General features: G+C 32.6%; 1 protein-coding gene across 18 annotated transcripts in view; it reads right to left on the reverse strand.

Annotated features, from left to right (window-relative positions):
* PEAK1 (pseudopodium enriched atypical kinase 1) overlaps positions 1-21,495 on the reverse strand; it is a 363,497-nt gene that overhangs the window by 180,118 nt on the left and 161,884 nt on the right. For 17 of the 18 annotated variants that reach the window (XM_077123673.1, XM_077123672.1, XM_077123660.1 and 14 more), the window contains one exon: positions 4,139-4,304. The gene's annotated coding sequence lies outside the window, so the exon portion shown is untranslated. Of the gene's footprint in view, positions 1-4,138; positions 4,305-15,592; positions 15,804-21,495 lie in introns of all 18 variants that reach the window. The other variant, XM_077123663.1, reaches the window with a different exon arrangement.

Here is a 21,495-nt window from a genome sequence, read left to right on the forward strand (position 1 = left end):
CAATGGGCAATAAGGTGGCCCCTTTTTTCAGAATTAAAGTACTTTTACTTTAATTCTGAAATTTTAATTTAATGAGGCACAGATGCTTTGCTTAGATGCAAAAGGGAGAAAGGTACTTTTTCAGAATTAAAGCACCACTGGGGAAGGAAAAAATCTGTTTGTTTGTTACAAGCCCTCTGCAGATTTCTAGTCTTTCACTATCACAAGAAAGTGGTGGGTGAATCTCCCTCCTAGTTACAAAAGCATGGGACTCCTTGTATTTGTTAGATCACCTCCTATGCTTAGTGATATTCCAGCTGACTCTCATTAACTTAAAACATTTGCACAATGAATCAAAGGGTAAAAATGTATCCTCAATACCAACAGTAATCCTTTCCTTCACAACTGCTGCAGATCCCTTTCTCTCTCTCCCTCATCCCTTGTCCCAGGGCCAGGCCCTTGGTGAAGTGACCTCTAAACAGCTAAGTCCAGATAAACATCTCCTTCCTGGGTCATGTCATAATGGTGTTTTCAGGGTAACCCTTTCCAAAAAGTACGACTGGCTTTGTAGGACATAGCAATGTTGTCTTGCTGGCTCTGCATGTGCGCAGGGAGAATTTCTATTCACATGATATATTCACTTCTTAGTCATTTACTCTCCCAGAGAATATTTCTTTTGTAATTATCTTGATAGAAAGAGTTTTAATAATCAAATGTTACAGCATATATAAGCCTGCAGAAATAACTGTTTTCCAACAAAAGTCTTAAATACATTTGAGAACCTACAGAATGATGGAATAGCATTCTTCCAAAATACAATGCAGATTTAACAAGAAGACAGCACAGCAACACTTTTGGTAACAATAACATAAGAAAACAAAGCCACAAGAGCACATTTCCACTATTGACTAAACCACATCACTCATTCTCCTATGCTCTACTTTGAGTTCATGTGGAAAAAAAATTCATTGACAATTCATATCACTAAAAGATAAAAAATGTACATACAGCATAATACCATTTATACTACATAATGTTTATAAGATCATGCATAAGAATAAACATTCACCAAACTCACAGAGCATTTTCTCCGGAAAAGGAAGGATGGGGATGACATTAGGAAGCAAGGAAAAGAGAATTCCAACTGTTACTAAATTATTTTATTTCTTAGACCAAGAATGACAAATGTTAGCATTCAATTAATTCCCTGTGGTGAGATCACAGCTGTTTATTTTTCTAAATTTTTAGGAATTTTCTTAATAAAAATTTTTTAAGTGAAAAAAATAAATGCTGGTTGCATTTTAGATTAGAAGTAAAGAAGATTTATTAACAAAGGAAATATGAGTTAGAACCTTCTCTCCTCGAGTATTTAGGGTAATATCTGATAAAAGTACATTTTGAATTATAAGTTTGAAAGAACAGCTGAAGTAACACTGTAATTACTATGTAATTTGGGGCAAGTACCTTTGCTTCCAAGAAGCTCCATTTCCTCCTATATAAACAAGGATGGTAGACTAAAATATCTCAACTATTCCCTTCAACTTGAATAAATCTACAACTTTTTTTTTTCTGACAGGAGGTAAGTAAATCTTTGCACAAGTTAGTATTAAGTGTTCAAGGAACATAATGTGTACAACCTACTCTCAAATGTTTAGAAAATAGACAGACATAGATACATAGATGGACAGACAAAGGGATAGATAGAATGATAAGGCAAATGTGGCAAAATATTAAAATTGGAGGATTTAGGTATCTGGGGTGGGGGGTGGAGGCTGCTGAGTGTCCTCTGTATAGGTTTTGCATTATTTCTGCAACTGTCCTGTAAGTTCAAAATTATTTCAAATAAAAAACTAAAGGAGGGTGGTGCGACGGTGGCTCAGTGGCAGAATTCTCATCTGCCATGCTGGAGACTTGAGTTTGATTCCCAGTGCCTGCCCATGCAAAAAAAAAGATAAAAGCTAAAAGAAAAAACAAAACAACACAATATGAAAAACTAAGCCCAGTAATTGGGATATAGTAAACACTCAGATATTAATTATGATTATTTTCAATTCATTTTTTGTCTGGGCAAACTACACCTAGGCTCGGTTCCATAAGGACAGTTTTCCTGAACATAAGTCTTACAGAGGATGCTCTACACCTAAAAAACTGTAAGTTTAAGATTCTAGATAGATACCACATTGTTCAGAGTAGTCTTGCCGTCTCCAAAAATTTACTCTCTCGTCACCAAGAATCCGAATTTTCAGCTAGTGAAATGAACTGAGATACAACTGGGTGCTTGATTCAATGTTAACATTACATCCTTTTAAATTTTAGCCTCTTTAAAGTGGTCAGGAGAGCATAAACACAAAAATTTCTGTCGGAAAGAAATTGCATAATTAGAGATCTGATTCTAACCCTTCTTCAAAGGTCATAGCAGATTTGGGATTTTGAAGGCACTCAGCTTGGAGAGGGCCAAAATAAATTTTTTTTTAAAGTAAGTTAGATGCTCTTCTTTAATTCTTTATACTCCGCGGATGTGAGTCATATAATACTAAATTGGGCTAGGTGGGAGCATCAACAGAGTTCTCTCGTTTTGTGGAGAAGTCAAATTCTAATCTAATCTGTTCCTAGATAACATTATAACCTCAAAAACAAATTTGATAATAAAAAAGCTGAAATTAGATACTAGAAAAATATGCTACTATCTATAGATTTCAATGGAATTGGAAGTTTGATAAGGCGTGTTAAAAGTATCAGTAAAATTTTTGTCAATGTTGTTTGTTTTTGGTTCTGTAATAAACTTTGGTTATATTAAGACTATAAAAGGAGATATAATTAAATGAGTAAAGAAAATTTAGATCATTAACAGAGAAGACAGGGAAATTTGGAGGCTTTCTACATATTATCTCACCTGCATAAGTGAACATTTAATTGCTGCTGGTTTAAAAAGATACTTTCTTCAACTATTTTTTTTAATGGTTAAGGACTAAAAAGAATTTACTAGACATTTAAAAAAGGCAGTGACAAGAAAGTAGAAAAGTTCTAATTATGCCATAAAAGTAGAGGTTTAACCTGTAAGTGGAGAATTAAAAAAACAAATCAGTGTTAACAAGGTATTTATAGTAAAGCTAATGTTAGCATAAGGAAGAATAATGAGAACATTCACTCTTTGATGTTCTATTTACCCATGTTTACACTTATCAACTTAAATAATTTATTTGAAATAGGTTCTGTATTTGGTTGATTTTTCATTCTTCCTGCATTTCAAAGCAAGGACCTAGTTTTAGTCAACTGCACCCATTCACTACCAAGATGAAATGACTCAGGTAACAAATAGTTATTCCCCCAAATCAAATGAATATACTTTCAATGAATAAAAATAAGTTCTAATTGTAAACTGGGATGCCATAAAAATTCTAAAGCATTTGATTTTTACAAAACATGCATTGAAATAATTTTGGCCTAAACTCAAAGAGAGGTAAAGAAGACAGAAAAAGAATTACATAATAATTGCTTTCCATACTTGAAATTTAATAGTCCTTAAATTTCAAAAGAAAAACAATTACAATCTCTTAAATTTCTCTCCCCTTTACTATTCTGTGTCCTTGTGTCTTTTAAAACTCTCCATTCTAGCAAAAAAAATTTTTAAAAGGTAGAGAGAAAAGAGGCAAAGGACAAAATAAAGATTAGAAGGAAAAAAGACACCATATGTAACAGGATAAAGATCAAGAGATGAAATGTCAAGCAAGAAAACTGCAAAACAACATGAAACAAATTCAGAAAATAAGAAAATAGAAAACAAGAAAACAAAAACTTTGCATATGTGATAGGATAGTACAACTTATGTTACCTTAGTTATTTCTATGAAAGGAAACATATTTGGTGAAGGATGATTCCATAAACAAAAAGTACTATGCCATATTCGCAATCAAATTAGTTATCTGTATCTAAGCTGAAAAGTTTTTAACTGGGAAACAAACACAGTTCTCTTGACCAATGTTAGGGTCCAACATTAGTGACCAAAATAAAAGCCTGGCTATGCTAAGTAAGTTATAAAACTATCAGCTTTATGTGTACTTTGGTATTTGTAAGGTAAACATTTAGATGTAAAATCAATCCTTCTATGTCTTCTAAAGTTCTTGGTGGAAAAGTAAAATGACAGGAGAATTCTGATTACCTTTACATTTGAAGTGCTTGATCCATTCTGGTGAGAAAAGTGGTTTTAGCAGCTAGCATTACATTTCTTAAAAATTTCAAAGTGCTTTGGGTTCTTCCAAGAATAATGTCTTTTATTCCTTGCCCCTCATCCTTTAACTTGTTTTCTGCAGATTGGCAAATGTTTACTGCAAGAGAAAAAAGAAAGACAGTAGCTAAATTGGAAAGTAAACTAGTTTCAAATACACTGCATATATTTCCTTGCTTTTGCATATTCCTAACCTTACCCTTCTTAGTTTAATTCATTTAAGACATAACTTCCTTACTTAGGTGGAAATATGGATTGAAACTCATCCTCATGAGAATTTCTCATCGTATATAAGAACCAAGTAATTTAGAAGAATCAAAGCATTTGCACTTAAGTACTTAAAAAGTCCTTGAGACTTTTTCTTCTGCTAGAAAAATATTAATTGAATGAATAATGACTGAACTTTTTCTTTACTCATAAAAAAATGCAATTCTAAAAGTCTTATGTCTAAATGTGGTACAGCCTCTGTATAGTAAGAAAGTAGGTATCCCGAAATGCAAAAATTCTCTAATTTGCAAAACTGTAAAACTACTTTAGGCTCAAGTATAAAACATACTTATAACTTGGTTTGAAATATATCACCCAAATTAAATTAATAAATTCCTATCTATTTTTGACTCTTGGGTACTCCCTTATATATATATATATATATATATATAAAAGCAGGCCATACTTCTAATTTGTTTTCATTACAATATCAAAGAAAGAAAAATAATAGGAAGAATCAAATAGAAAGTGAAAAATAAATGTGATTCCCTTTAAGTAATTCCTGATTATGCTTATATATTAGAGTCAAACCTTTCAATAAATTTTAAGGCTACAGAAAAGCATTAAAAAAGGAAGTTTTTGTAAGTGCACCACTAAACAATTTCTAGCTCCAAAACTGCCAGATTATTCATAATGCAAACAACTCCCAATATTCTTACATTGTTTTGAACTACATATTACCTCGTGTGGTACACAACAATGTTAGGTGGTATGCAGAAGAAATATTACCAAGAATATATAGACATCACCAATATACAGATGAAGAAATGGTAATGCCCAAGATCATATGTACACTCAGTGAAAATTAGTCATCCTTCCATTTCAAAAAGAGTCCTTAAAGAACAAAGATGCAATTTGTGCCAAATTCTGAAATTTGAATATGGAAAAAAAAATTAAGCATTTGGGCATACCAATACTGGCAACCTAGTAAAGTACACAGAGAATTATATGATTTCCAAAGGGTAGGTTTTTGGTTTGTGGCAAAACTGAAATAAGAACCCAGGTCTCCTAATGTAGTATTCTATTATCTTTTTATAATTCCAGCTATAGTCCCTTTCTCTAAGCTCTACAAATTGAGTTTTCTGAATACTTTATTCTTGAACTTTTAGCTGTCCCATCATAGCAGAGCCACAGAAAGTTTGCCCAATAATGTAAGAGGTAAGGAGACAAAGACTGTGTTTACTTAAACCTTCATATTTTAAATGCATGATCTATACACACTAAGTTTTGTATTTCTTTCCAACTCTAAAAACTCTGATTTTAACTTGGAGAGTTTAATCCATTTATATTTAATGTAATTATTGAAACGATTAGGGTCAAACTATCATTTTGCCATTTGTTTTTTATTTTATTATGATTTTTTTTTTTTGCTTTTTGCTTTGTTTCTGTTATACCTTATCCTGGCTTAATTTCAGTTAATCGAATGCTTTTTAGTTGCTCTATATTTCTTTGTATGGGAAGAAATCATCGTGATAAGTATTAGAATATGCAGCTTTAACTTATCACAGACTACTTAAAGTTAGTCTTCAACATTAACAATAGAATTGCAACATTATAATTCTATTCACTTCCTTTTTCTAATGTTGCCATACATTATACATACCCTAAAACTCCCTATAGTAAAATTATTTAACTTTTGCCTGAAAAACTCAGTTAGTTGTAAAGACAGTAACAAAAGAAAAATACATTTCTATTTATCACTCTTGGTTGTTTTCATTTCTTTCTGTAGAGAACTGAGTCACCATCTGATACTACTGCCCATTAGCCCAAAAACTCACCTTTCGCATTTCTTATACTACAGGTCTTCTGACAACGAATTATCTAAGTTTTTGTTTATTGGAAATTATTATTTTACTCTGATGTTGTAATATTTTCATTGGCCATTGAATTATGGGTTGAAAGGTTAAGCTTTTTTTTTTTTAAGCTCTTTGAAGATCTCAATTTCATTGTCTCCTGGCTTCCAGTAACCTGATGATAATTTGCTTTTGCCAAATGCTTAATTTTATTTTCCATATTCAAATTTCAGAATTTGGCACAAATTGCATCTTTGTTCTTTAAGGACTCTTTTTGAAATGGAAGGATGACTAATTATCTTGAATAAGGTGTCTTTTGTTTTCTAGACGTTTTCAAGACTTTCCCTCATCTTTGGTTTTCAATAGTAAAAGCACTAGGTAATCTAGCAATGTTATTCTTTTAACTATTCGACTTAGGGTTCGCTTTGCTTTTTGGTTCTGTAAGTTATTTTTCACCAATTTGTAAAGTTTTCAGCCATTATTTCTACAAAGTTTCTGCCTGATTCTCTGTCTTGTTCATCTGGGACTCCAATACATACGTTTTATTGCTTGTTACCCACAGGCCATTGAGGATCTATCTATGTATTTTTTAACCCACCTTTTTCTTCTTCGTCTTCAAGCAGGATAATTTCTATTTATCTGTCATCAAGCTCACTCATCTTTTCTTTTGCTTTCTCCTATTTGCAGTTAAGTCATCTAAAGAATTTTTCATTTCAGGGACTTTATTTGTAGTTCTATAAATTCCATTGGGTTTTCTTTAAAAATAGTTTCTATTTCTCTGCTGATATATCCTATATTTTCACTAAATATGACCTCCATTTCTTTTAAGTTGTCAATTGTATTTATAATTGCTGATTTAAAATTCTTACCTATAATCCCAAATCTGGATCAACTTTTTATCTCTTAAAGATGGGTTATCTTTACGTATTTCATCACCTTTAATAATTTTTTATTATATACTATTCAATATGGATGATACACTACAGAAACTCTAGTTTTTGTTATTTTCCATTGAAGAATGTTGTTTTTTGTTCCAATAAGCAGTTAAAATACTGATTAGTTAAAATGCTGATTAGTCTTCTTGTTGTAAAGTTTTAGTTTTACACTTTCTTAGAAAGGGTATGTTTATGTTTTGCCCTTAGTGAGAGAAAAAATCTCTTAGACTTTACTTCTAAGGCAGAACCTTCCGAAATGTTCATGGAAATCCTGACGTGTTTTAAAAATCTCTCCACTTTGGTGGGACTCAAACTTCAGACTTGATCAGAAATACAGGCTCAACAGCATACCCAACTTTTGCTTTCCAGTGGCTCTATGGAATCTCTATGACAAGTGAACTTAAGGTCAGCCACAGATTTGAAAGAGATGTATATGCATATTTTGAGGCTGTCCCCTCTGTGCTTCCTTCCATTATGGGATCCCACCATCAAAATGCATAGCAACTGGCAAATTATGGATGGGACTATAGGTTTGATAGTAGTAACAAATAAATGTTGAACTTTTGATTTTGATTACTACCTCCTGGTTATGGAGGAAAATATCTTTGTTTGTAGGAAATACACTCTAGAGAATATAGAGGCGGTTGCTTTCAAATGGTTCAGGAAAAAACTACCTGTACTATTCTTTGAACCTCTTTATCAGTTTGAAATTATTACAAAATAATAAGAAAAAAATTAAACATATCAGAAGACCCTATCACTTCTTACTTCCATCAGTGAGAGGGGAAAAGTAACCATTTTGAAATATTTCTAGAGTGTTCTTTTCCTAAAAAAGGCCTGACCTCAGAGAAAACTATTTACCAGACCCTAATTAACATAGGGGAAGGGAAATATCCAACTCCAGCCCCCTCAAGCCTTCCTGCATCACCTAAGAAGGAAGGGGAGAAGTAATCTGAGAAATACCTGTGACAGTACCAGCCCAGAACAGGCACACTAAAAGACTGAGAAATATCATAAGATTATAAAATGCTTTCCCTCTTCCACAACTTACCACCACATCAACTGGACTCCTGTATAATAACCAAAAGAAATGCAAGATTCAGAACTTATTTAGTAAGTCTCCAGGGAAACCCAAATACAACAAGGAAGATGAAAACTGGGACACCAGATGAAGTTTTATCCTCTGACAGTTACAACTACAGCAAATACAGCCTAACTGCAAACCAAATAAACATAAAATCTCACACTAAAGGTCAATTTACCTGAGTTCCTTTTATCTGATACTTCATGCCCAGCTTTCAAGAAAAAAACCCAAAAGTTGGCTCTTTGGAAAGATCACTAAAATTGATAAACTCCTAATGAGGTTAAAGAAGAAAAAGAGAAGACAGAACTTATGAGAAATGAAAGTGAACCATCACTACAGATGCCATGGATATTAAAAGGATAATAAAGGAATACTATAACTCTATGCCCTCAAATATAATAACTTAGATAAAATGGACATATTTTTTGAAAGACATAATTAATCAAAACTTACACAATGGGGAAAAGATAATCTGAACAGGCCTGAATCAAACAAAGTGAATCAACAATAAATAATCTCCCAAACAGAAAGCACCAGGCCCAGATGTTTTCATTGGTGCATTCTACAAACATTTAAAGAAAAAATGATTCCACGAAACTTTAAAGAAGAAATTATATCAGTTCTCTATAATTTCTTTCAGAAAAATATAATCAAAGGGAATACTTCCTAAATCATCATATGAGGCCAGCATTTCCCTAATACCAAAACTAGAAAAAGACATTATAAGAAATGGAAAATTATAGACTAATACTCTTATGAATACAGATGCAAAAATTTTTAACAAAATATTAGCAAATTTAATTTTAAAATGTCTAAAAATAATTACATCAAAATCAAGTGAGATTTATACAAGGTTAGTTCAACATGTGAAAATTAATTATATAGTCCATCACATCAACAGGTTAAAAAAATAATCATATTATCATACCAATAGATGCAGAAAAGCACGTGATAAAATCAAACAGTCATGACAAACTGCAAACAGAATAGAGGAGAATTTCCTCAGCTTCATAAAGAAGATCTACAAAAAACTAAAGCTAATATACTTAATGATGACAGGTGAGATGCTTTCCCCTAAAATCAGAAATAAGTCAAGAATGTCGCATTTCACCAATCCTATTAAATATCATACTACAGTGTTAGCTAACGCAAAGGAAATAAAAGGCATTTACATTTGGAAGACAAATAAAACTTTGCAGATGACACAACTGTCTAGGTAGAAAATTACCCCAAACTGGCTAAGTTCTGGAACTAAGAAGTGATTGTGGCAAGGTTTCATGATACAAGGTTAATATAAAAAAGTCAATTGCTTTCCTATATACCACAATATTTAGAATTTCAAATTGAAAGCATAATACCATTTATACTAGCACCTCCAAAAATGAAATATTTATGTATAAATCTAACAAAATATGTACAAGATTGATATGCAGAAAATTACAAAACTCTGAAGAAAGAAATCAAAGAAGATTTATATATATGGAGAGAAATTCCATGTTCATGCATATGAAGACCCAATATTATTAGGAAGTCTATTTCTACAAACTTCATTTATAAATTCAATGGAATCCAAATCCCAGCAAGTTATGTTATGGATATTGATAAACTGATTCTAAAGTTTATACAGAAAAGATAAAGACCCAGAATAGTCAACACAATATACAAGAGGAGGACAGACACTACTCAACTTCACAACTTACTATAAAGCTATAATGATAAAGACAGTATGGTATTTGAATACAACAGGCAAACACATTAATGGAACAGAATAGGGAGCCTAGAAATAGACTCTCAAAAATATAGTCAACTGATCTTTGACAAAGTAGCAAAGGTAATCAAATGGAGAAAAATAGTCTTTTTAACATATGCTGGAACAACTGGATGTCTATATGCAAAAAAATTAATCTACACATTGATCTTACACCTTGTACAAAAATAACTCAAAATGGATAACAGACCTAAAGCATAAGATGCAAAATTATACAAGTTCCAGAAGATAACATAGGAGAAAACCTAAGTGACTTTGGGTTTGGCAATGATTTCTTACAACATCAAAAGGACTATGCATAAAAGAAAAAACTGACCAGCTAGACTTCATTAAAACTTCTGCTCTGTGGCACTGAAGAAGGAAATAAATAAATGGGAACTCCTCAAAATTAAACACTTTTGTGCATCAAAGAACTTCATCAAGAAAGTAGAAAGACAGCCTTCACAATGGGAGACAATATTTGGAAATGACATATCCGATAAAGGTTTAGTATCCAGAATTTATAAAGAGATTGTTCATCTCAACAACAAAAACACAGCCAACCCAATTACAAAATGGGAAAAAGACTTGAACAGACACCTCTCAGAAGAGGAAATACGGATGGCCAAGAGGCACATGAAGAGATGCTCAATGTCCCTGGCCATTAGAGAAATGCAAATCAAAACCACAATGAGATATCATCTCACACCCACCAGAATGGCCATTATCAACAAAACAGAAAATGACAAGTGCTGGAGAGGATGCGGAGAAAGAGGCACACTTATCCACTGTTGGTGGGAATGTCAAATGGTGCAACCACTGTGGAAGGCAGTTTGGCGGTTCCTCAAAAAGCTGAATATAGAATTGCCATACGACCCAGCAATACCATTGCTAGGTATCTACTCAAAGGACTTAAGGGCAAAGACACAAACGGACATTTGCACACCAATGTTTATAGCAGCATTATTTACAATTGCAAAGAGATGGAAACAGCCAAAATCTCCATCAACAGAAGAGTGGCTAAACAAACTGTGGTATATACATACGATGGAATATTATGCAGCTTTAAGACAAGATAAACTTATGAACCATGTAATAACATGGATGGACCTAGAGAATATTATGCTGAGTGAATCCAGCCAAAAACTAAAGGACAAATACTGTATGGTCCCACTGATGTGAACGGTCATTCGAGAATAAACTTGAAATATGTCATTGGTAACAGAGTTCAGCAGGAGTTAGAAACAGGGTAAGACAATGGGTAATTGAAGCTGAAGGGATACAGACTGTGCAACAGGACTAGATACAAAAACTCAAAAATGGACAGCACAATAATACCTAATTGTAAAGTAATCATGTTAAAACACTGAATGAAGCTGCATCTGAGCTATAGGTTTTTGTTTTGTTTTGTTTTGATTTTACTATTATTACTTTTATTTTTTTCTCTATATTAACATTCTATATCTTTTTCGGTTATGTTGCTAGTTCTTCTAAACCAATGCAAATGTACTAAGAAATGATGATCATGCATCTATGTGATGATGTTAAGAATTAATGATTGCATGTGTAGAATGGTATGATCTCTAAATGTTGGGTTAATTTCTTTTTTTCCGTTAATTAAAAAAAAAAAAAAAGAGAAGGGATAATTGGAGATGAAGGGATACAGACTGTACAACGGGACTGGATATAAAAACTCAGAAATGGACAGCACAATACTACCCAATTGTAATGCAATTATGTTAAAACACTGAATGAAGCTGCATGTGAGGTATAGGTTTTTTGTTTTTGTTTTTTTTTCTTTCTATTATTGTTTTAATTCTTATTCTGTTGTCTTTTTATTTCTTTTTCTAAATCGATGCAAATGTACTAAGAAATGATGAATATGCAACTATGTGATGTTATTAAGAATTACTGATTGTACATGTAGATTGGAATGATTTCTAATTGTTTTGTTAATTCTTTTTTTAATTAATAAAAAAAAAAAAAAAACTTCTGCTCTGTGAAAGACTCTTAAGAGAACAAAAAGATAAGCCACAGATTAGTAGAAAATATTTATAAAACACATACCTGACAGTAGACATATTCCAAATTATAAAGAATTTTAAAACTCAACAATAAGAAAATAAACAACTCAATTCAAAACTAGACAAAAAATATGAACAGACACCTCACCGAAGAAGATACACAGATGGCAAATAAGCATATGAAGAGATGCTCAACATCATATGTCATAAGGGAATTACAAATTAAAGCAACAATGAGCTACAACCACATACTTATTAGAATGTCTAAAATCCCAAACACTGACAACATCAAAAGCTGACAATGATGGGAGCAATAGAAGCTCTTATTCACTGCTGGTGAGTATGCAAAATTATATGGCCACTTTGGAAGAAAGTTTCTTACAAAGCTAAACATAGGCTTACCATATGACCCAGCAGTCGTGTTCCTAGGTAGTTAACCAAATAAGTTAAAAACTTACATCCACACAGAAATATTTACAGCAGCTTTATTAATAATTTGCCAAAACCTGGAAGCAACTAAACCTGGAAGCAACTAAGATGTCCTTATACCAGTAAATATATAAAAAAAGCTGTGGTGCATTCATATAATGGAATATTATTCTGTAATAAACAGAAAAAAAAGAGCTATGAAGCTATTAAGCCATGAAAAGACATGGAGGAACTTTAAATGCATACTGCTAAGTGAAAAAAAGCCAGTCTAAAAAGTTTACATACTGTATGTTTCCAACTATATGACATTCTGGAAAAGACAAAATTATGCAGAGGAAAAAGATTAGTGGTACCTGGGGTGGGGGATAAGGATGAAATGGTGGAGCCCAGGATATTTTTAGGGCAGTGTAACTATTCTACATGATACTATAATAGTATGCATTTATCAAAACCCATAGAATTGAACAACGCAAAGAGTGAACCCTAATGAAAACTATGGCCATTAGTTGATAATGTGTTAATATTGGTTCCTCATTATAATAAATGTATCCCATTAATGCAAGAAGTTAGTAACAGACAAAGAAGAGAAGGTATATGAGAGTTCTCTGTACTTTTTACACAATTTTTCTGTAAACCTGAAACTGCTCTAAAATATAAAGTATAGTAAAAAAGAAGCAGGAAAAAGCACAGCAATGAAAGAAAAAATGGATAAATGAAACCTCTTCAAAAATGAAGACTTTTGTGTTTCAAAGGACTTTATAAGAAAGGTGAAAAGGCAGCCTATTGAAAGGGAAAAAATATTTGGAAACCACATATCTGATAAGGGTTTAATATCTAGAACATATAAAGAAATCCTACAACTCACCAATAAAAAGATAAATGGCCCAATTTAAAAATGGGCAAAAGACTAGAATAGACATTTTTCAAAGAGGGAATGGCTAGAAAGCACATGAAAAGATGCTGAACATTACTAGTTATTAGGGAAATACAAATCAAAACCAAATTGAGATATAATTTCTCATCTACTAGAATGGCCACTACTAAAAATACAGGAAACAAAGTGTTGGAGAGGATGTGGAGAAATAGCAACACTTATTCACTGCTGATAGGAATGTAAAATGGTATAGCAGCTGTGGAAGACAGCTTGGCAGTTCCTCAGGAAGCTAAGTATAGAACTGACATAGGATCTTGCAATCCCGCTACTATGTATATATTCAGAAGAACTGAAAGCAGAGACATGAATAGACATTTGTACACCAATGTTTATAGCAGCATTATTCACAATTGCCAAAAGATGGAAATAACGCGTGTCCATCAACCAATGAATAAACAAAATGTGGTATATACATAAAAAATAACTTATAGCACTAAAAAAAAAATACTATGCACAGTACATTCCTTTACTACAATGACATGTTAGAAACAATAGAAAGACACATGGAAAATTCCTCAATATTCAAGAATTATACAACATACTTCTAAATAACTTATGGACAAAAGAAGAAATATGAAAATGAAAATCCAACATATCAAAACATGTGAGATGCTACTAAAATGGTACTTCAAGGCAAATTTAGCTTTCTACTATAACTTTAGGGGGAAAAAGGCCTAAAATTAATTATCTAAGCTTCTACCTTAAGAAGCTAGAAAAGAGGAGCAAACTCAATGAAAAGCAAGTAGACAGTAATGAAGTAAGAATGAAAATGATTCATAGAAATAGAAACCTGTAAAATAGAAAATGCAACAAAACTAAAAGCTGGCTCTTTGAAAAGAAAAATCAATGCATTTGATATACCTCTAGCTAGACCAATCAAGAAAGGCAGAAATCACCACTATCAGGAACGAAATAGGAAAATCACTAAAGATTCTAAAGATATTAAAAGAAAAGTTAGGACCATCATGATTTTATGCCAATAAATTTGACAACTAAGTTGAAATGGACAAATCCCTTGAAAGACACAGATTATCAATATGGACTTAAGAAGTAATAAACTGAATAGTTCTATATCTGTTAAAGAAATTGAAAACATAATTTTAAATGTTCCCACAAAAGAAAATCTCCAAAAGCTTCAATGGTGAATTCTATTAAACACATGAAGAAGCAGTAATACTAATCCAGTACAAACTCTTTCAGAAAATAAGAGGGACTACTTCCCAACTTATTTTATAAAGACAGCATAATACTGACTCCAAAACCAGAAAAAGACAATACAAGAAAACTATATATCAATATCTCTCATAAACATAAATGCAAAAATCCTTAACAAAATAGCAAATCTAATTCAAATATATACAAATATGAAGGAATGCAAGGCTGATTTTACACTACAAAAATCAACACAATTTATCCTATTAACAGAACAAAGATGGAAGGGAAAAAAAAAGCACTTAAGAAATTTCACCACTCATTTATAACAAATTTCTAGTCAACATTACACTGGAAGCTGAAGCTGGTGTAGTAAGACAAGAAAGGAAATAAAAAGCATAAAAATGTGAAAGGAAGAAGTTAAAATATCTTATCCACAGAAGACATGATAGTGCATGTCAAATACTATTCAATAAAAAAAAAAATACTATTCAATAATAAATAAGAATGAACCACTGATGCACATAGCAATTAAAAAAATACTAACAGAGAGAAAGAATCCATACACAAATTATTGCATAATTCCATTCATATGACATTCCGGAAAAGTTAAAACAGAGACTGGGTACAGATCAGTAGTTCCATGGGTTAGGAGTAGGGAGAGGTTTTGAACAAAAGGGGCAGCTAAAAGGAGTTTTCTGGGGTGATGGGATGTTTGTATCCTATTTGTTGTGGTAGTTACATGAACCTGTACCTGTGTTAATGCTCACAAACAATGTATCTTAAAAAGTCTATTTTACTGAACGTTTTCATTTTATTTAAAATAATATTATTTATTTAAAATAATAATAATAAAATACTATTTATTTAAAATAATAATAATAAAAATTATTTCCCATCACAGTTTTAAAAGTTTGGCCTTCCAAAAACTCTTCCTATTCTAACACCTAGCCCTACTCCACATTTGTTAAATTTTTATTATTTAAAAATTAACAAAGACACAAAATATTTGTATATACTCACGTGGATTCTATAAACTTGTTTCAGACAGTATGGGTTGGCTTTCAATGTATTGTGATATTGATTTTATGTGGTATTTTCGTGAGCTCTGAACATGACCTCATTAATTCTGAGTAGATAATCTTTAGATAGCACTCATCTCCTTGGAATAACTAGGCACCAGACTTCAAAGTTTCTCCAAAATTTCTATTCCCTTTAATGCATCAAAGCTTCTCTAAATTTAAATACAGAAAAGTCTGAATCAGCATTCAGCATTTCATTTTAGCAATACGATCCCTATTATTATTAATTTTTATAAGAAATGTAGTATTGGCATTACTGAAGAGAAAGTAAGCCTTTTTACTAGTTTCACTCAATCTGATGGTTTTGTGTTGTTGTTTTTTTTTTTTACCAGTATGGAAAATCAAGAGTCCCAGTTGTATTTTTTGCAATATTCCACTACTCCTATAGAAGACCTACAGACTAGTAAAATTTCAGACTACCAAATCTTGTACTGAAATTTTCTGTTTATATACCACAATAAGAAAGCTAGCAAGGGAGCTCAAATAATTTCAATTTTAAATTCAGTCTTTATAGAAAATTCTGGTAGCAAACAATGGTCTTTGGCTTAACATATTTTTGGGTATGAGTTCTCATAAAAGACATAAAAAGATCATAGAACAAATGAATATCTACTTCAACAATACTCTCAATTCCATTCTACAGAATAACTTTTATATATTTATGAGATTGTCCCATCTTCCCACTTTAAGAAATATTAAAAATAATGTTGGTATATATAAATTCCAACAAAATATGCAATTAATTATTTTGACTTGATCTTCTTTTCCTCTGATAAATATAAATAATCAAACATCTAGAGACAGACTGATTTTACAAACATGGGCCAATAATTTCGAGGCTTGCCCTTATGAAGCTTATTTTTGTAGTGGAGAAGCTAGAGTGCCTAAGAGTTGTTTCCAGGAAATATCTTTTGCTGCTCAGATGTAGACTCTCTCTCTCTCTAAGCCCAAATCTGCAAGTAAAATCATTAGCCTCCCACCCCACCCTCACCATTCATTGTGGGAAGTGACATTCAGGGGTGAAAGTCTCTCTGACAATGTGGAACAAGACTCTCAGGGATGAGCTTGGCCAATCCACCATGGGATTGACAATGCCTTCCTGACCAAAAGGGAGAAAAGAAATGTTAACAAAACAAGGTATCACTAGCTAAGAAAGTTCAAGTGGAGTCTGGAGGTTATTCTGGAGACTACTCTTACGCAAGCTGCAGATAGATATTGTAGATACTGCTAATTGCCATGGTTTACCAAACCCCAATCAACATCATTCCTGTTAACCCTAAAGAACACCTTGGGCTCTAACTGAGACACTACAAAAGTTTCACGCACTAAGTTACTTTTCTGAAGCCTATAACCTCTAGAGAGTTCCTAGGTTAGATAAGTCCTGAAGCCCAAAGAGGTCAGCCTCTCCAAGAGCATCAACTAATTCCTTTCTCCCTATCCTATATTGTTGACATCCTTATCAATATGAAAAAATTAGAATGGGTATAGCCCAAAGATCTTTGTAGAGTGGGAGAAGGATCAAAGGAGAAAGAGGAGTTATAACAGAGAAGACAGGATTTAACAAATGAGTGTGACATACTGAATTGATATTTCTTTGGCCTCCAGTGTTTTGTAGCAGCTAGAACGAAAAATCTGAAATTGTGGAATGGCAACCCATATCAAACTCTGAAATCTCTTCTTTAACTACTTGTTAAAATCTAGTTAACATTTTACTGCTTTTTTTTTTGTATACATGTTATATTTCACAATAAAAGGGTCAATAGATTCTGTAACTCTCCTTTTTACCTATATTTTTTGTTTTCAATTATGAACCAACCCATTTAATTCTTTCAAATACTGTACTAAGACATAAAATGAAGTCCTAGACTACATTTAATTATTTAATTATTCAATAGCAGCAGACTTGAAAAAGAAGAACCAATCAAGATTTCCTTACACCTCCATCATATTAAACCTTACAATACCTGCTCAAGAAGGAAGCTATAAATCCAATATATTTATTGTATTTCCTTGGTGTTTAGAACACACACACAAACACACAAAATCAACATCTCTGTATTTCTCCATTGCCATCCTCATATCTACTGAATATGACATCCAAAAGGATCTGAGAATTCCACAAACTTCAACACATCTAATAAGAACTGCTTTCATTCTTAGAAAGAACACTGGCACAGATACCAAAGAAGTAATTCTACATTAATAGTGAATCAACCATTTGGAACAATATGCACTATCTAAATATCTACTAGTAAAGTATTTTATTTAATGGTAATCATACCATCACATTCTAAGTAAAAAATATTAATCCCAGGTTTTTCCCCACTGGCTTGAAAACATTACCTATTTAGTACCTCTGAAGAAATGTAAATATAGAGTCCAAGAGAAGATAAAGTATCATGTTTCTTGGGGCAACACTAGATTTGCTGTTACCAACAAAACAATTTGTTCATGTGACAGACTTTCTACCCTCAGTCTGTGACAAGATTACCATATTTTAACAACTTCTTTATAGAAATAATTAGTTTACAAATTAAAAGACCTTATGTATTAAAACCATGCCTTCTTTAAATGCCTACATTAAAAAAGATCATAAATCAATAACTGAACTTTTCATGTAACGGAACTAGAAAAAGAGGAGCAAACTAAACCAAAGTTAGCAGAAGGAAGGAAACAGAAAAGATTAGAGTGGTGATAAATGAAATAGACAACAGAAAAAAAAAAAGAGAGAATCAACATTCTCTTTTGAAAAAAATCATTAAATTGACAAACCTTAAAAGCCAGAATGACAAAGAAAAAAAGAAAGAAAACACAAAAAGCTAAAATCAGGAATGAAAATGGAGATAGTATTACCAATCTTACAGAAATAAAAAGGATAAAAGAATGCAATGAACAATTGTATGCCAACAAATCAGATAATCTAGATGAAATGGAAAAATTCCTAAAAATATTCAAGTTACCTAAACCAACTCAAGAAAAATAGAAAATCTCAACAAACGTTTAACAAGAGAATGAATCAGTAATCAAACACCTGTGTAAAGAAAAGTATAGGACCAGGTGGCTTCACTGCTGAATTCTACCAATCATTTCCAAGAAAAATTAATACCAGTCTTTCTCAGGCTCTTCCAAACCATTGAGGAAGAAGCAATATTTCTAACTTATTCTTTAAGGACAGCATTACCCTGCTATCAAAGCCGGATAAAGACATTATGAGAAAAGCCGTTTACATACCAATATCCCTTATGAATACAGATGCAAAAATCCTGAACAAAATACTGACTAAATAGGATTTATTTCAGGAATGCGAGGCTCATTCAACATAAGAAAATCAATCCATGCAATATATCAATTAATAGAATGAAGGAAAAGATAATGGACACACAGGATCCTCTCAATTCATACAGAAAAAGCTTCACAAAATCCAACATCCTTTCATAATAAAAACACCCAGAAAATCCTTTCCTAATAAAAACACCCAGGAATAGAAGGAACTTTCTCAAAAATAATGGGCATCTAGGAAAATTCCACAGCAAACATACTGAATGAGGAAAAGCTAAAAATTTTCTCCCTAAGATCAGGAGTAAGACAGGAACGCCCACTGTCATCTCTACTAATCAACACCATACTAGAAGTTCTAGCCGAGGAATCAGGCAAGAAAAAGTTAAGAAAAGACACTGAAATTGGAAAGGAAGGTGTAAAACTATCCCTATTTCATAGATGGGTATGATCCTATATATAGTACATCCCAAATAGCCCACAAAAAAGCTATTAGAACTAATAAATTCAGCAAAGTGGTGGGGTACAAGACAAACACACAAAATCCGTTGTTTCTATATACCGATAATGAACAATCTGAAAACAATTCAATTTACAGCAGTGTTTAAAAGAATAAAATACCTAGGAATAAATTTAATCAAGGAGGCAAAACATTTATACTCTGACAACTATGGTTGTGAGACCATGCCATGCAAATGTGCAAATCAAGCCATCATCAAGGGGATACTTTCTTCCCAAAGACTGGCTGTTGGTGATCCTTGGCTCCTCTGCCACATGGCAAGGTACATGGGTGGCATCTGCTGGGCTCTCCCTTCTCTTCCAGATTTCATGTTCCTGCTTCTCTGGCTTTCTCTCTTTGTATTCATCCAGTACATAAAGGACTCCAGACTGAAAGCCTAGCCAACTTGCAGCTAAGACAAGATCAGGAATTCCTTAACCCTAAAGTCAAAGGGAAACTCACAAATCATGGGGAAAAGCCCAGTTACCTCTAAAAATTATACTCCTTCAGTTAAAACCCAGAACTATTATGACCATTAAATTATAGCTGGCAAATGAGGTGCTAAAGTAGCCCTAATAACTACTGCAGTCTGGAAAGGCAAAACAGCCATATTATAATAGGCCCAATTTAATGAAACTATTATGTCAGAAAATGGGAATTTCTAAGGAACTAGGTCCCGAGTTATCTAAAAACAAAAATTAAACATCAATCACTATAAAGTGGCATTTTCATCTTTTCCTGTTGAAGAACCATAAAGCAGCAGCTTGAAAAACCCTTATGCATGCTCTGAGGTCAGATACAAAGTGGAGCATCAAAGACCAGCTCTACTCAAGACAGCCTCAACATCATTTCTCATTATTCCTTGGATCTGTGATGACTTGAAAATGGGAGTAGGTTGGGAGGAGGGGCTTTGTAGGAAGGGGCTGAAGAAACAACACCAGCATCTGGGTAAGAGAAATGTATAATAAAGGACTCTTAAGAAAGACCAACTTCAGGAAGGATAGAATAAATTTTTCTTCTCTAATTTAAGCTGTATCTTATAACACAGCTTTAAAATTTTGTTCTACCTCTACTCCAGCCTTTGCAGTTTTCCTTATTTAATTAGAACCATCTATAAAATAGAAGCAGTTTATCATTAAAAAAAGTTTAAGATAAAATAAATAGAGCTTTTGTTAAGGACTGAATTTTCACAACCACAGAGAAAGCACCATCATATTACTATAATCTGGAAAATCAGTTTCTTTTAAAGAAAAAGAACAATTTAGGGAACAAACTTTCAAAGAAAAACTGCTAGTATCCATGTATTTCTTTTAAGGTAATTTCCTGTCCACTTAAGAAATACATTGTTTATAGAAAGTTACCAAGGTAAAGTTGTTCCATGCTGCAAAATCACTGGTATGGGGACAGGAAATGTTTCTAAGTGATACTTCTATCACTATTTATACTGCTACAGTCATTATTACTTTCATACTGGGAACTGTTTGCCATCCCTATTTGGATGTGTTTCATAAATCAGTGATTTCTAGCTTTCTTATCTCACAAGGATGTAATTTCTCCTACTAAAATAAGAAAACTTGGTAAACTCTGAGTAGACCATAATAGACTGAGTCTAGGTTTAGCCATATACCCCAAACCAATTCAATTTACACATGTGTACAATGAAGATGATAATAATAACCTACAAGACTGTGGTGAAGCTCATGAGATAAATGCATGTGAAGGCTCTTTGAAATATTTAAAGAGCTATACTAACATGAAGGTCTTAGTTTCATGATCCGTCATACGGTAGGATTCCACTAGGTGATCTCTAAAGACTTCCCAACTCTAAAAATTCTTTGATATTCACAACTGAAGCATGTAAAAACCTGCTGATAATGAAAGTTGTATAGTGTAAGAAACTTAGGGAACAACTAACTCAATCTTCTCATCATATGAGCCAGAAAGCAGAATAAGAGACTTGCAGATCACACAAATCAGTAGGAAAGCTGCAAGGATCTGGACCTGACATCTACTCCAAAGTTTCTTCTATTATATGATACTGTTCACTGTTGCATGAATTTAAAATCTCT

Source organism: Tamandua tetradactyla, chromosome 12 (genome assembly GCF_023851605.1).
Source record: "Tamandua tetradactyla isolate mTamTet1 chromosome 12, mTamTet1.pri, whole genome shotgun sequence".
NCBI lineage: Eukaryota > Metazoa > Chordata > Mammalia > Pilosa > Myrmecophagidae > Tamandua > Tamandua tetradactyla.